This window comes from Chamaea fasciata, unplaced genomic scaffold (assembly GCF_029207755.1).
Source record: "Chamaea fasciata isolate MVZ Bird 193981 ecotype frontalis unplaced genomic scaffold, bChaFas1.0.hap1 SCAF_9, whole genome shotgun sequence".
Taxonomy (NCBI): Eukaryota; Metazoa; Chordata; class Aves; order Passeriformes; family Sylviidae; genus Chamaea; species Chamaea fasciata.
The window spans coordinates 27,016,488-27,032,259 of NW_027094094.1; the positions used below are offsets into that span (position 1 = coordinate 27,016,488).

At 39.7% G+C, this 15,772-nt stretch overlaps 1 protein-coding gene across 1 annotated transcript in view; it reads right to left on the bottom strand.

Annotated features, from left to right (window-relative positions):
* The window catches only part of OPN4 (opsin 4), a 40,655-nt gene extending 25,193 nt beyond the window's left edge, over positions 1–15,462 (bottom strand). Inside the window, exon 1 of the mRNA XM_066191614.1 lies at positions 15,263–15,462. The gene's annotated coding sequence lies outside the window, so the exon portion shown is untranslated. The remainder of the gene's footprint in view (positions 1–15,262) is intronic.
* Between the last annotated feature and the right edge of the window lie 310 nt (positions 15,463–15,772).

Below are 15,772 nucleotides of genomic sequence, written 5' to 3' on the forward strand. Positions count from 1 at the left end.
AAGGAAGTTTTCTCACTGGGAAGCAGATGCTAGTCCAAACTCATTTGGCTACTCATTTTGTATCCTTCCTTAGCCTTAGGACTCTGTTTCTGTGAATGCTGGGCACTTGCAAGGTAGGAAAACTATTTCTGAAAATTGGCCCCTAACAGTGAGATTCGTGGCCAGTGGAGATGCTCTCATATGACAGTAGTAGTTGTGTGATCCTTTATTATGGCAAATTGCTAGAGGTGATTCAGCTGCCCTGCTTTATGTGTGATGACTCAGCTTCCATGGTTGGAGAGCAATCATCCTAGAACTGCACAAGGTGTGAAGTATGAGACATCTCATTCTCTGTCCCTAGGGTTTGGAGAGTCAAAGACACGCAGCAAATCATTCATAAAACTTTTTTTCCCTCAGGTTTTCTTTGTTTTAGATGCAGTGTTAAACCCGAGAGAACAGTTCTAAGTATTCTGTTCAGCAATGACTGTTGTTCTTTATAGTTAAGGCTATTTCACTTGAAGTTATCAGAGCATTAGACTTGTCCTGCCTCTCTCTCTCCCTTGTTTATTCTCTACCAAAAGCTTACCTCTGTTGTATCCCTGGGAAGCTAATGGAGAAAACATATCAGTTTATGACCCCAGCTACTTTCCAAAGACATCAGCTCATTCTAAAGCTTTCAAACATTTCTGCCACAAGTTCTGTGTGTGAAACATACAGAAAGTTCACCTGGCTTATGGCCCAGGTCTGAATTACCCTCCAGTAATTTCTAGAAAAGAAAAACCTGCCTGGCATTAATCTCTCAGAATTGTGTCACATTGAACTACGGTGAGAAAAGCTTTCCCACCTTGAGAGTCCTGCCTTCAGCTGGATGTCAGCTGCCTACCAAGCTACTCCATCTCCCTCCCTCAACAGGATGAGAAAGGAAGGAGAAAATAAGATGGAAAAAACCTGTGGCTCAAGATAGTGACAGTTTAATAAAACAAAAGCAAAGGCTGTGTGTGGAAGCAGAGGAAAAGAAAATACTTACACTCTACTTCCCATCAGCGGGAGTTGGCCAGCCAAATCCCAAGAAGCAGGGCTTCAGTAGGCACAGCAGCTATCACAAGACAAACATTGTAATAACAAATGCCCCCTGCCTCCTTCTTTCTCTTAGCTTTTATTGCTGAGCAGACATCACAATGACACGGACCATCCCTTTGTTCAGCTGGATCTGCTGTCCTGGCTGTGGCCCCTGCCAAGATCTTGCCCACCCCCAGCCCACAGGCAAGGGGGGGAATGTTGGAGGGACGGCGTTGCTGCAGTGCCAGCACTGCTCAGCCAGAGCCAAAACACTGGGGTGGGAGCAGCACCTTTCCAGGTACCAACACAGCACAGCTCAGGGAGGGCTGCCATGTGGAAAATGAGCTCCGGCCCAGCCAGACACAAGGCAACCTCTTGCTGCTGATAATTTACTTCTGTTCAGTCTTTTATAAATTACAGGCAAAAATAGCAGAAAGACCACAGACTCTGGGACCCTTCCAGGAAACTGAGAAAATTGTCTAACAGAAAAAGGGAAAGATAATGCCTGGATAAAATTTAATTAAAGTCCAAATGAGTATAAGATTTCTTTCACAATGATGGGAAAAGAACTCATTGTCCTCTTCTTTGGCTGGGAGCTGTGGGTGGAATTAGGTGTTAGCTCATCTACAGGAATACAGAGTGCACTGCAAGAACAGGTAGTCTGCTGTCTACAAGAGAAACAGACTGCTTTTGGGAAGTACTGGGAGAGTTAAAAGACCAAGGGCATGGTCAGCTAGGCATTAATGACTTTGAGACACCTTTACAAAGGCTCACCTGGGCTTCTTTAAACTTTCTGAAAGATCACCTAGGTTTCCAAGGCCAGCATAAGGAAAGAGGAACAGACTACTCAAAAATGGGAAAGGTAAAGTCCCACTTTTCTTTCAGTGCAGACTCAGGTCTGGGATTTGAGTTACCACAAAGGAGGTATAAACAAAACAAAGTTGTTTGGTACTGTTAATAAGTTGAGTGATTTTATTTTTTCTCTTATTGTGATGTGGGGAATGATAGTGACAATTCCTGAAAACATCTTGGGGAAGACAATTCTCAGTGCTCAAAATATGCTCTGCTTGCCCTCTAGACATGCTAGGTAATCCTGTAAGCGATGGAATAAAGGGAAGAACTATTGATCTTTCATTTGAGTGTCCATTCATTTGCAGTATCTGTCTTTTGAAAGGCAAAATCACACTATAAAATCTGAGTCCACAGCAGCTTTCCCCACACAGTCCCCCCCATTATAGTGTGAGCCCTGGGTATCTCGTTTGGTATCGCTTCTCAGTGGCTGCAACATCTGAAAAGATGTTTCTCTCAGAAGCATTTTTAGGGCGCTATTTTTGTACTGGTACCTGCAACAAATATATCTGCTTCGATATGCAGGTGAAAACTGGTTGCTCCTTTTACACAAAACTCTGGTTTCAACCATCTGTGTTCTTTCTGCCTTTTAACAGCTAAGATCTGTTAAGAGAGGGGAGCTCTCCCACTTCTTAGCTGTTCTCAGAGGGTGCATTGCAATTTTGGCACCCCAACTAACAAGGCAGGGAGAGAGTTGTGTAGTATATATCATCTGTGTGCTCTATTAATCATAAAAATTAAATTTAGTTCTTCATGCCTGCAGCAACTTGGCAAGTGGACAGTAGGCAAGAAGATCCTTTTTAAATAACTGAATACAAAGTTCTGTATGGCCTTTCATAGGAGCATACTCTTGCGACTCCCTCAGAAATCAATAGACAAAATAGAAAACAGTAAATCAAATCAACATGGTTTCTACTGTGCTTTAGAAGTGAATAACTCACCTCATGGCTAGTTCTAATTTTGTAGGGTAGCCAAGATCTATGGTGAACAGCAAAGGCACAGACTGTAGGGTGCAGCCAGCAAGCACTAACACTGGGCTGTTTAGCCCCACAGCAAGAGGGGGAAAATCCCATGACTGGGCCAAGTACAGAAGGGCCAGACCAGAAAGGATGGTTTAGAAAAGTCCATTTAAACAAAAGGTTTTTTCTAATACTTAGCAAAACCAAAATATTTTCCACTTGGATGAAAAGGTTCTGTTGGTGATCTCTCCAACAGTCTGAATGGAGCCCTGTAAATGGCACTAGGCTGCAAGTCTATGGCAAGGCAAAATCCAGCAGCTGCTCTCTGCCTGAGTTCCCCCAGTTGTGTTTCCAGCTTACTCTGGGGGTTTATGGCTTCAAGGCCAGCTAGCTTGAAAAGGTCCGCCCACCTCTGTCCGTCTTGTGCTTCCTCCCAGGATCTGAACACAAAGCAGTTGCACAAAGAGCTCTCAAGACCAGCCAAGTTGGATTTGTACTGCCTCCAAAAAAGATGTCTTAACCCTGATTTGTGGAGTGAGCTCTCAGATTCATCCTTCCCTGTCTCCTATGGCTTAACCTCTTTGTAAAGCCTGTCCTTCTCCAAGGAACTCTGGTTAGCCAAATTCTTTTCAAGCAGTTTCAGCTGGAAGCTTCCCTACTTCTAGTTCCCAAATAAGAGCTCTCACCTTCTCACATGTGTGAACTAAAGCCAGTTGTGCTGGTGCAGCTTAGTGACTACTGTTGGCAGGGAGAAATCACATTTTAAAAAAACTGAAAAGTTGCTGTATCATTGCAGAAAAATGTCCCATCTTTTTGGCAATAATTAGATACAAAACTTAAAGAAAACTTCCCTTGTTAGTCTCTTCCCCTTAATAAACCAGGTCTCTGTCACAGACAAGTCAGGCCACAGTGGGCTGAAGTGTGGGCTGAAGACCAGCATATAGTGGTCTCGAAGCTGCTTTGTAATTTTTGCTGAAAGCAGTCATTATGAAAGATCTGCTCATGCAGAGATACAGCAAAATTGTGTGTTTCCCAGCTACAATGCTATGCCAATAAGAGGAGGATTATTGACAGAGAAGGGGTGAGAAATAAAATTATAGAGAAATTGTATCAAGCATTTCCCCCCTACTGAAATGCTGTCTTCCACTAGAGATGCACACAGTGGCCAGCAGCAGACAGCAGTGCCAGGATTTAGTCAGCACTGGCAGAGAGCTTGTACTGCCTACAGGAAGAACTACTGGTACTGTTTGGTTTTTGACTGCTGGTTTTTTACTCCCATCTGCTTATGGGGTAGTTACTTCTGAGATATACAGAACTCAGTGACTTGAGCCTCTTGTGGGAGGGGCTGCAGAAGTATCTTGCCAGGTAAGACAGAGGACAGTAATGGAGAGAGACAGATCTCTGATGAATACACTAAGGAAAGAAGCAATTTTTTACCCCCACACAGCAATCAAAATGTAAACCCTGATATTTGAGAAATAAGAGTTCATGATAACCAGAGGGTAAACAAAGTGTGGTGTCACTTGGTATTAAAGAATTATCATCTTTCTCCTTAGATAATAACACTATTGTCCACAAATTATCTGCAGAGGATACATTTGCTGCCCTGATGGCTATACAATTACTTTTTTCTGCTACACACATCTTGTCTTACAACATCTCTCTGAAAGAAATCTTATTTTTTCGAGAAATGCCATTAGTGGTTACGTAGGTGAAAAAAGCAAACCACAATTGTCAAGCCACTGGTGGGAGAAAATTCTGTTGGTGCTCTAATAAGCAGGCGTCTCAAGTCTCAGCAACTCCCAGCCATTGCAGATGCCCTGTTTTGCCATTCTAGACTGCACTGTGCCCAGTGCTTTCAGAAATCAGAGCAGGATGAGAAGGAAGAAAGAGACCATTCACTAACATCACTAAATTTTCAAGATCTTGTATTTGAATTCTTTCTAAAAAGAGCCTGATGAGCAATTGAAAATTTTAATTGCCAGGAAATACTTTAGCTGAGTCTGTAGGAGATTTCAGTGTCCCACACAAGACAAAAGGGCCAGCAGTAGCCTGCACCAAATTCTGCTTCAGCTGCAACAGTGTTCAAGATTTGGGCAGGATTCTGTAATGGCCACTGAGAACAGAGACATTATGAGGAGTTTGTCCCTGCTGCAACTTGAAATAGCGTCTGAAATCAATCAGACCTAATGTTAAGCTAGAGCAGAATCCAGCGCAGATGTACTATCAGAGCTTCTCCGTGTACAAAAGTGTAAAGCCACATGTCTGTTTCTTTATAAACTCTTCTGCTAGGGCTGTCATCCAGCCTTGGACTCTGATTTCCCAAGTGTCCACATGAGGCCTCTAAATGAAGGCATTCTTTTTAGTTTAGCTCTGCAGTGTGGCCTTTATTAATACCTACTCTGCTAAACACCTCCTCTGGATCCTCAGTGACTTCTGTTTCAGTTGCTATGACATCCTTTTACTCCAACCTTAATCGAAAGTAAAGGACAGTTATCACAAATTTGCACACAGGATGCAAGTGTGCAACTGCACTGTGTTCAGCTTAGTCTAAGCCCTTTTCATTTTGATCCTATCCTCTCCCAGATCCTGTCTTTAACTGTTGTTGCCCTGCATCCCCTTCTTTGACAATCCTCCGCCTTTCTTTTCTCTCAAATCAGATATATATTCTGGTTTTCATTTTTAAAAGCCTTGATAGAATCTTATCTCCAGCTTAGCTATCATCTTTCAGACAGCTCTAGCTTGCCAGCTCTCTCATCCTGTCAGCCAGTGATCCCAATTTCCATCATTCCCTGAACACCATGTTTCCACCATGCATGATTTGCTTGTCTCCATGCAGTTCTGCATGCCGGTGGCAGTGGCAACAAGAGACATTGACAATAGCTGGGCTGCAGGTACACACAGCCTGCTGGCCATGTTGATGCCACTGACCTATAGTGTCTGATTTTATCTGCCCCTCTCCTGCCAGTACACCTCCATTTCTTGTCCCCTTGTACTTTGATAACAAGCCCTTTGGAGCAGAGACTTTTTATTCTGTGCTGGGATCGTGTTTTGACTTGCCTAACATGGAGTATTAGGGCAATGCAAATGCAGTAGGACTGCCATTTTCTGGTAATGCCATGGATTCGCTTAACAAATATACTCTGCTTATTGGGTTTTTTTTGGTGAACTTATGAATAATTCAGTATGACTACAAGAAAATGTCAGTGTTCTCTTTTAATAAAAATGTGGACAGCTGAAAATGGTTTTCAGAGTTTAAAAAACAGAAGACAGCCTTCTGAATAAACACACATCTCAAAAGCAAACCTTTATGAAGTGATAAACACTGGCACCAATCCTCAGAAAGTTAAACTGCAGTTTCTTACTTTAGTTTTATGATTCTGCCTACTCCCTTCAGAACTGGCATTCCTGCTCATGACTTGCAGATGATGTTGCAAACCACAAAAACATAATTGGGTGCTAATTTTGCTGCAGAGCAGACAAACACGGACAAACATGTCATCTCTACTTACTGTAAGAAATTTTCACTGAAAAAATATCCTGAAATTCGTATATGTTATTGGGAAAGCTGGACACTGAACTCTTTCTGCTCTTTCAAATGGCTACAAATGTGCTTGAAAAAAGAAAACACGTTAACAACATATAGCCTTGCATATGGGCTTGAGTCCCCAGGATACCTGAGCAATTTTGCACACCACCATACAGTTTCCTTCTTGTACAAACTGAAAGTTAGGGATGTCACTAGTAGGGAGGGACTGACCTCTCCCTGTGTAATAAACAAGTGGATTCATAATGAGGAACATCAGATTGAGACGGGCTTTATCTCACTTCCAAGTGAATGACTCAGCTGCTTCTTTTCCAAGGGAGAAAAATTAATGTGTTCTTTTCTAAGCAGAGTTTCAGTAATGAGACTTAAGATCACAGAACACCTCAACAAAAACAACAACAACAACAACAGGACATTTAAGAACCATTTCTCCCTGATCTCAAAAACATTTTCTTTGTGTGCTTCTATCCCTTCTTGCAGCTTCGGTTACAAAGTGAAATTAAATAATTATTCTTATCCTCTCTTGTTCCCCCACCAAAACAAAACTCTATCCAGCCAAAAGGTTAAACCTTTGCCCTTAATACTCATATCTTACTAAACAAATGCATTACTGCTGTCTTTGACTCCAGAGGTGAAAATGCTACTTTTTTAATGTTAGTTTATAGTAACTGATAGTCAGAGAGAAGAGGTAAACAGAAATACAGTCACTTCTTCACAAATTTACATGAAGCCAAAACACCCTAACCAGGCAATCAGAACAAACTTTTGCTATTATTCCTGACCACGGACATGCTTAAAATCCCACCAAGTCTCCTTGTTTTCAAATTCATTGACTTGTGCACAGTTGCTTTCTTGGATTTCTTTTAGAGTGAGAGAACAGGGCTGTTTATCTCACAGTTCAGAGAGAAACATCCTTGGGCAACAACTGGAACTTGTTACCATCATTAGACAACTGCAGAGATCTTAGTCTGCTCCGGTATATAGCAAACAGCAAGGCAACAGTGATAATGGTTGGTTACTCCATGAACAAAAAAACCTCATGGCAGCATTCTAAAGTTCAAGACCAAAGAAACTCAGATCTATTTTCTGACCATTAACAGTAGAGCATGAGAATAGCCATTCTGAGTCAGTCCAAAGGTGTGTTAAACCCCACATCCAGTGACTGAAAACAGCATGCCAGGAAAGAGGGCAAGAATATGGAGAGATTTCCCTAAAATACTCTTTCAGCTTCAAACAGCACGCAGCTCAATAAATCTGCACTTCTCAACCCATATTTCAGTGATCTAACTCAAACATTGATGGGGCTTTTGTGGGTTTGTGAAAGGATTCAGGATGTGGGTAGGAATGTAGTTTCAAGTTGTCAATGTAAAAGTCTGGGAAAAGAAAGGCTGTAGTCTGAACCATGAAGTTATTTTGGTCCAAGCTAAATTGCTCTTTAGCTTGAGCACAAGCATAGAAATCTGAAAGCTAACACAGCCTCTCTTGGGAAGCTTTGTATAATTTAAAACACAGTCATACTACAAAACCAGTTTTCAGTTCAGCTTAGCAACTCTCTTTATGATTTGCAAGTGCCTTTCAAAAGAGTTGCCAGAATGAACCAGCTGAGACCCAACCTCCCTTTCCTTCCTTTTTTCTAATTATTGGAAGAGAAATTATTCCTCTTAAAATGAATTCCTGCTTCATCAATTTTAATAAAATGTTTTATTTTTTTAAAATATTCCAGATAGTCTTATTAAAAGCTCAGCTTTTCAAGGTTTGATGGTCAGAGCTGAGATTCCCATTCCAGAGAAGTACCTGCAACTGAAGCACCCAGACCACCTGAAGATTTAGAGACATGGTTTTTGCATAAGAATCAGGCCTAAGAATGGAGAGGCTGAATAGAGCTAAAAATCTAACTCAGTAATGTAAGAAAAACAATCACTATGCTGAGAATAGTTTCTAATCACTGCTGTTTCTCAGGTTTTTCTTATTCTTTTATGGTGCTTCTGAATTTCTTACCTTTGCTTATTAGTATTACAGCAGTAAAAGACTCCTCATGATTCATTGACCATAGAAAAATAAAGAGGGGGAGACTTTAGAGAGACTGTTTTTCATTCTCCAACTATTCCACTGGGACTGGGCTCTTAATTTTTGGCAGCCAGTAGAGTTATGGATATTTGAGAAACACCCACTGGTGGGGAGATGAGTATTTTAGTCCTTTAATGATCATCTGTGCACATGCAGTTTGGAACCCGGGTTCTGGAACTTGACCTGTGTATTTATTGTGAGGTCACTTGAGGTACTTTTCTGAAAATATGTATGTAGGAGTCAAAGATGTGCAGGGTACTTACCTAACTAAACTCTGAGGAATAATTTGCAATTTGTTTTCTTATAATTAGAATTGCATGAGGCAGAAGGTTGACACTGTTTAAATTCAGGATACAACTTATTTATTTACCACAAGATAGAAATTACTCAGCTTATTTAAATTAATTTAAATCTTTTTCCTTCACAGGAAGGAAAACTTTTTTAACCACCTGTCTCCAGCTGAGAAACTTTCTGCTCCACTTAATACAGAGCGCTTCCCTCTGTCTCCTTGCAGAAAAATAATGGCTACTAGGTGATAGGTCTAGCAAAAAAACCAGCACCCAGACACGTGAAACCAGGTGTATTTAAAACTTCTGTAACTCTTATTTTACAATCACCTGCACTAACTTTTATATATATGAAAGTCCTAAGTCTTAATTTACACAGGCATGTGATGTTTGTGTTTCTGTCCCACAGCTGGGGTTACATTCTAAAAAAGAGAATTGACTTGACTGACTGAATCTCACAGACTTTTGATAACCTGGTATTAAATAAGATTTCACCAATACCATTTAAGTACTTAAAACCCCCTGACCTTGAAATATGGCGTAGATTATCGATGCTGACAGCAAAATATGAAGTCAAATTATTATAGCTGTGTATCAGAAATAGTGAGGGACTTAAAAGTGCAGGTGTTGAGCTACATACTCTATAAAAAAGTAAAATGTCTGTAGTGTCCAGGGACAGAAGCCGTCAGACTGCTGTAGGACAGTATGCAGAAAACAGCCTAAGATATAGAACTTGTACTGAGCAGAGGTGCTGACGACTGAAGTTTAGGTATTCAACATATAAAGTAATTCAAAAGTGCAGACTAAATGATAGCTAGAACACATACAGCGTAATAAGTTACTAGTTAAAAAGATAAAAAGAGCCAAAGTTCATAGTCTTTGGAGTCAAGAGATCGGAGAGCTGGATCTGGGTTTCTGGGGCTCGGTCACAAATCCAAAGTGCCCTGTATTGCCCTGGCTGAATCGTGAGAAATGCAGCACCAAGTTGTCCCATATACCTGGGCACTACAGAGAATCTGGGACCTGGGAGTGGTGGGAGAAGGAGCTGCCTCAATGCCTGAAGAGTCCTCACAGCGCCAGCAGCAGCCCGTGATCCCCGGGGAGCAGGAGCAGCCACGGGCAGAGTCAGGCACACATGAAACATCGCCCTGTTAACTTCCAATAAAACACTGCTGCGCATGCATGAGCTTCCCATTTCTGTACTACTTTATACTTTCCAAAGTTTAGTGCAAATTTCTCATACAAAGAAGATAGATGGAAAGCACCCGACATGTAACTAAGTATTAGAAAAAACAGAATAAAGGGGACAGACAAGAGCAGAGGAAGGGAAGGAGTCAGCACAGAACTGACCAAAGCAAGCAGTAAGATACCATTCATCTAACAGAGGTGCCAATCCTTAACTCTCTAGGAACAGAAATAAATCTACTCACAGCATTAATCAATAATGCTTGAAATCAATAACACATAGCAGACTAATGGAACTGAAAAGTCATTAGTGGTGTGGAAATCTTACTAAAAGCAACCTGCACGAACATTGACATTAGCCCTAGCCAGAGAATGGACAATCTTGCCTGTGCAAAACCCAATATTATATCTTCAAGTGATATGAAAAGCAAATTCTGATTTTTTTTTTTGTTTGCAAGAAAAGAACTGTCAAAATAAGTATCTTGATAGGTCTTTTTTTTTTTTTTTTTTTTTTTTTTTTTGCCAGGAGCTTCTAAACTAAAAATATCTTTGTTTCAAAAAGGTTGTGAGAGGATATTCAGGGTTTTTTCAGGTTACATCAGTAAAAACTGACTAGTTGAACTGTCTTTGGCTAAGGGACAACAATTAAGGAACTTTTTAGTAAAGAACTAGCTAGCACCAGAATTTAATATGGGAAGTAATGAAATACAGTGACTGTACCATGTTGTTATCTTCCCCTTTAGCTATGTGCAAAGCAAAATACTTTCATCTATTTTGTCTAGAAGAAAAGGCTGTTCCATTACAGGAATGTTTTGTTGCAGAGTTTTTCTTATTCTTTAGATAGAAAGAAAAGAACTGTGAGGGCTGTTATAAGTCTAATAAGTCAAATCAAACGTATCTTGTATAAGGAATACTTATTGCCATGAAATATTTTGTTCTTACTAATGGTTCTGATGTAATATTTATGTGAGAGGATTCCAGATTTGTACAGCAAGTCTGTCACAGGAATTATCTCTTCATAAAAGGGACTCCTCTGAAGAGCAGCTGTACTCAGACAGGAATGGCCTTTAAACGTCCAAAGTAGACGGAAAAGATCTCTTGCAGGTTTTGCTCACCAAAAGGCTGATATTCCTAATAATGAATAGCACACAAAGAGAAAGGGAAGAGGTATCTTTCTCATTGTCACCGCCCACAAAGAAGGAAAACTAAAGACAGTTTTCTGGAAAAAATGAATTCTGAAATTCTGTATCAAATATCTTTTTAAAGCTACTGGCAGACATTTGAGAGTTCCAAAATTTAACTCAAATTGCGATCATGTTACTTCCCTCTTCATTCTAAATATTTATTACCTTCAGGCCCCACTACTAGTTTTCTTCCCTTTGGTTCTTTCTTTTTGTACCTAGAAGTTGTCACTTCCTTGAAAGGCAAGTTAAAAACAAAACTATCCAGAAACAGCAAATTCGGTGGAATCACAGCTAATGCAAATTCTATTAATAAACTATTTTCAAATATCTGGCAAGTTTCCAGATACAGATGAAAAGATCTAAAATAAGATTTCAGAAGATCCGTAAGAACCAGTGTGATAACTGGGATCACAGCCTCTATCAAACCTAATAATTTTATACAGTTTATGGGAACTGAAACTAAAGCATATGCTAAGTCACATTTATGTTAATTTTGCTTATGTATGTGGTAGATAAAGGCATAACTAGTTTTAACAGCCCTTTTGTTGGCCAGAAAAGTAAACATTAATATGCTCATCTCACTAATGAACATATAGCCTTGCTAAACAAGTGAAAAATCAAGAGCATTCAATAATCCCTACAGGTCTGACCAGAGCCCACTTTGTTAGACTAAGGAACACTCTGGTAAAAGCAAAACTCTGAGGTAAGTGCTCAGTCCTAAGAGCTCCAGCCACCCCTGAACACATGGTAAATCCCATAATGGTAGACATAGGAGGGATTGGGTTCTTTCAGGAGTTTGTATAGGAAGAGAAGAGTAACTTTATGTAGTGTTGTACAGACTGATCTACCAGTGTAGAAGATGTCATTCTAGGGGTTGGAGTCCTGCTGGAAAGAAACTGAGTGTAACTGGAGGAAATTAATAGTAAGATGGTCTCCTAATGTCACACTCATTACTATTTAAATGGTGTTCTGTGAAAGCTTGATAGTTCAAGCAATAGTTCATTTACCCAGCTTATGCTGTTCTTGTTTCACTATAAATATTGCCCCAGTGATGAAGTATTTCTTTTGTCACCTTTTTCACCTTACTCTGTTCTTCTCACCCCAATATTTTCTTTTTCCTCCCCCTCTTCATTACTTTCCGTTTTCCCAAGTTGTACCTATCATTCATTCCATTCTCTCACTTATCCTTTTTACATTTCGCCATCTTTCAGTCTTTGAGGAAGAACAGATAGTTTTGTAGGAAAATAAAAAGCACAAAAGTAAGCTCTTTTTCTTAACAGGGAACTACATCTGCAGCAAACTAATGTGGGATTGTTATTGCTTGGAACAATTCTGAATTTCACATTAGCCAGTCCCACTCTAATTCTGTGTCCAGGAGCTCTTTGCACACACGTCAGGCTAACAAATACACAGACTTTTTAACAAGACCTTTAAAAAGCTTTCACTCAAATATTTGGTGCACTTAATGGCTTTTTTTTAAGGTAATGAAGGAAGCTTCCTTTGAGGAGAATGACATTACTTAATGAAAAGATGAAAACAAGAAAACATGCCTTTCCCCCCACAGAGGAAACACTATTGTGTGTTGCTGCTTATAATTCATAAGTTGAATTATTTAAACTTGGAAAAGCCTGTGCTTATTCTAAAAAATAATCAACAGTTTAATAAATAGTGTACTGTCAGAATATCACTATATAAAAGCTATTTTATAGATACAGCTGTTTTGTGAAATAGATGTTGACCTGGTTATTTGTACACTAGTTCAAGAATAGCATAAATCTGGTTAGAAGCCAGACAAGGAGGGCGGGAGTATTTTCTTTAAGACAATAGCATTAAGGTGAGTTTAGCAGACTACTTTAGAATCTGTTTTACAATCTAATGCAGTCTATTGAACACCAAACAATGAAACAAGGTTTTGTTCCTTCATTTGATTACATTGTTCCAGCAAATGCAATCACAGAAAGATTAACTACCTTCAGAGATAAGACACAGGCTCCAGCCAGAGGCAGCTGTTAAAGTTCCATATCTGCTTCACAAGCAATTAACTGTGTCTTAGTAAGCAGTGTCTTATACAGAAGGGATGGGCAATAGCTTGCTCTCTGTGAAGGAAGAGGGCTAATTTTGATTTCTTTGAGTGCAGTTTCATTTGAATAGCTATTGATTTTTTTTTTTTTATGTGAAAGCATTGACAAGGCACAATACCTTTACTTACAACCTATTTTATCTCATGACAAAACTATAGAGTCTGTTTTTCATCGCTTCTGCAGCAGGACACCCAGTGTATATTTGTTACATTATAGGAAGCAACTTTTTTTAAGCGAAATGATAGCTCCAAGAAAGGCTTTCTGATATAATAGAGCGAGGTGCGTTTTAGAAAAGAACTCCAGTCTTTAAAAGGACCTCTTTCTTGGTTATCAGTTGTGATGAAAGACGTAAAAGAGCTTTCTGTAAATAGAGAAAAGTGATCTTCCCTGGCTGAACTTGTCTTTTACCATAACAGAGCCTGCGGAGGTCCATGCTTCTCAAACTTCTCTGCCTTGTTTCATTTGGTAGTAATGTTTGATATAGTCTCAGTTCTACACCACTTTATTCCCCTACTATCGCTTCATCTAAGCAATTCTCAGTGCTTGAAAAGCGAAAAGCAAGTTAAACCTTGACTTGTCTACTGTTTCTGAATATGATTAGATTGTTTTATCTATTAGATTATGGTTAATCACTAAGTAGATCACTAGTACATTCAACTTTAAGAAAAGCATTTATGTTTTCTCTTACTTCAGGCCACATGCTCTAGTGTGGCTGAAAACTGTTCAGGTATTATGAAGAAAATAGTATGATTTTTCTAGCCAGCTTATCAATTTGATTACAGCAAGAGGAAAACACAGCAGGAAAACAACTTCTTCAGTATTGGAGAAAAGACTGAATATTCTGACAGCAATGAACAGGAGAGCTGGAACATAAGGTTTCTGAAACATGAACCACCCATGAGGAACTAACTTACTTTGTAAGGAAGTTCCCAAGTTGGGAGCTATAGAAGCGAAAAATCTGGGGCATCAGAGAAAGACTGAGAACCATTGCTGTAACTCATAGCAAATATCAAATTCCTGCTCACAACATACTACAGAATTGTCCAATTTAATATGCAAACTCTAATTAGCAAAGACCACAGCAGTTAGTCTGTCGAGGGTCCTGGAGCACTGTCACAAGACTAGAGCTAAACAAGAGAGCCCAATTAATGAAAAATTAAGTTTGAACATGAATAGCCTTTCCTAAACAGGGCTTTGTTACAAGGGTGACTTCAGCTTAAACATTAGAAATAATTCTCCATTGCATTTGCCAGAAACAACTTTTACATGTAATAAAACAACACAACATAACGTTTATGAATGGTTCCCACTCAGAATTATAAATTGAGAAGACTTAAACACACTTCATGAACCTGGTTACCTTCATCTCAACCCTGAAATTCACACTTGTTGGCTAACCCAAAGTGAAAGCTTACTTCTCCCAGTCTTGGCAAGTTGAAGGATGACAGGAAATGCTGAGAATTTTGGTTTGGTGCATACCAGGAGGGATGAAATTGTTTATTTACTTCTCACTTAATATCAAATACCCTTTCTTTAAGCTCTTACAAAATTAATATTTTATCTCTGGAAAAAGGATTAACACCAATTTGTGTTGCAAATAAGAATCACTGCAGTTTATACAAGAGTGATTTCTAACATGAATGAGAGCTTCACAGATATAAATAGAAGAATACTCTGCTAATGTATTATTAAAAGAATTGAATATGAGGCTTTAAATGAAAATTGACTTAGTACATCTAGAAAAAGCTGACTACAATAGTCTGAACTAGTTTGCAAAGTTCCCTAGGAGGGAGGATCACGGGATGAAGGTCTTTTCACATAAAATATTCTTAGACAGGGATCACCAGTAGAAGTATAATTGAATTAAGCCCTTCCATAAAAGCTTTATCAAGTTAGCACCACTCATTTACAAATGTAAAAGAACAGAAGAAACACTCAAAGTATGATTTTCAGCAATAAAACCGGTGCAAAAAGCTCTGTATCAGAAAACACTGAGGGCCACAGACACAGCAGAACAACTAGGAGAACAGAGACCTCCACCAGCCAGGGTCCAGCCCCCCTTTACCTGAGAAGCTGCCAGGTCAAGAGTGAGCAGCTGGGAGTCCAAGTCCTTCGGCACACTCCCATGGACAATGTTGGGAAATTACTTCAGGATATGACTTGCTGAGGGTTATAAGAGCAAGATGTCTTAGGGAGCAGCTCTACAGCCAAGTTGAGAAGCCAGAGCCAAAGACAAAAAAAGGCACAGACACAGCAGGGCTAGAACTGCAGCCTAGCAGCATCTCTGAAGAGAAAAAGGATGGGAACATCCAGGGCTGAGCTAAGTAGAGCTCGTCATCAGGAGGGGTGGGTGGAGGCAGCAGGTGAGGCTGGTCAGGGCAGTTAGGGCCTGTTAGCTCACACCAGGTTCTGAGAGTTTGAAAACACTCTTGCTCCCCTGAAAGTATCTGGTTTCCTCAAACATTTATAGCTCTTATTTTACCTTTTCTTGCCATACTCACCAAGGTAAAAAGTTAAAAAGAAAGCATCTCTTTTAAGATTACAGTGTGATCACACAAGCTTAAATTACATCTCC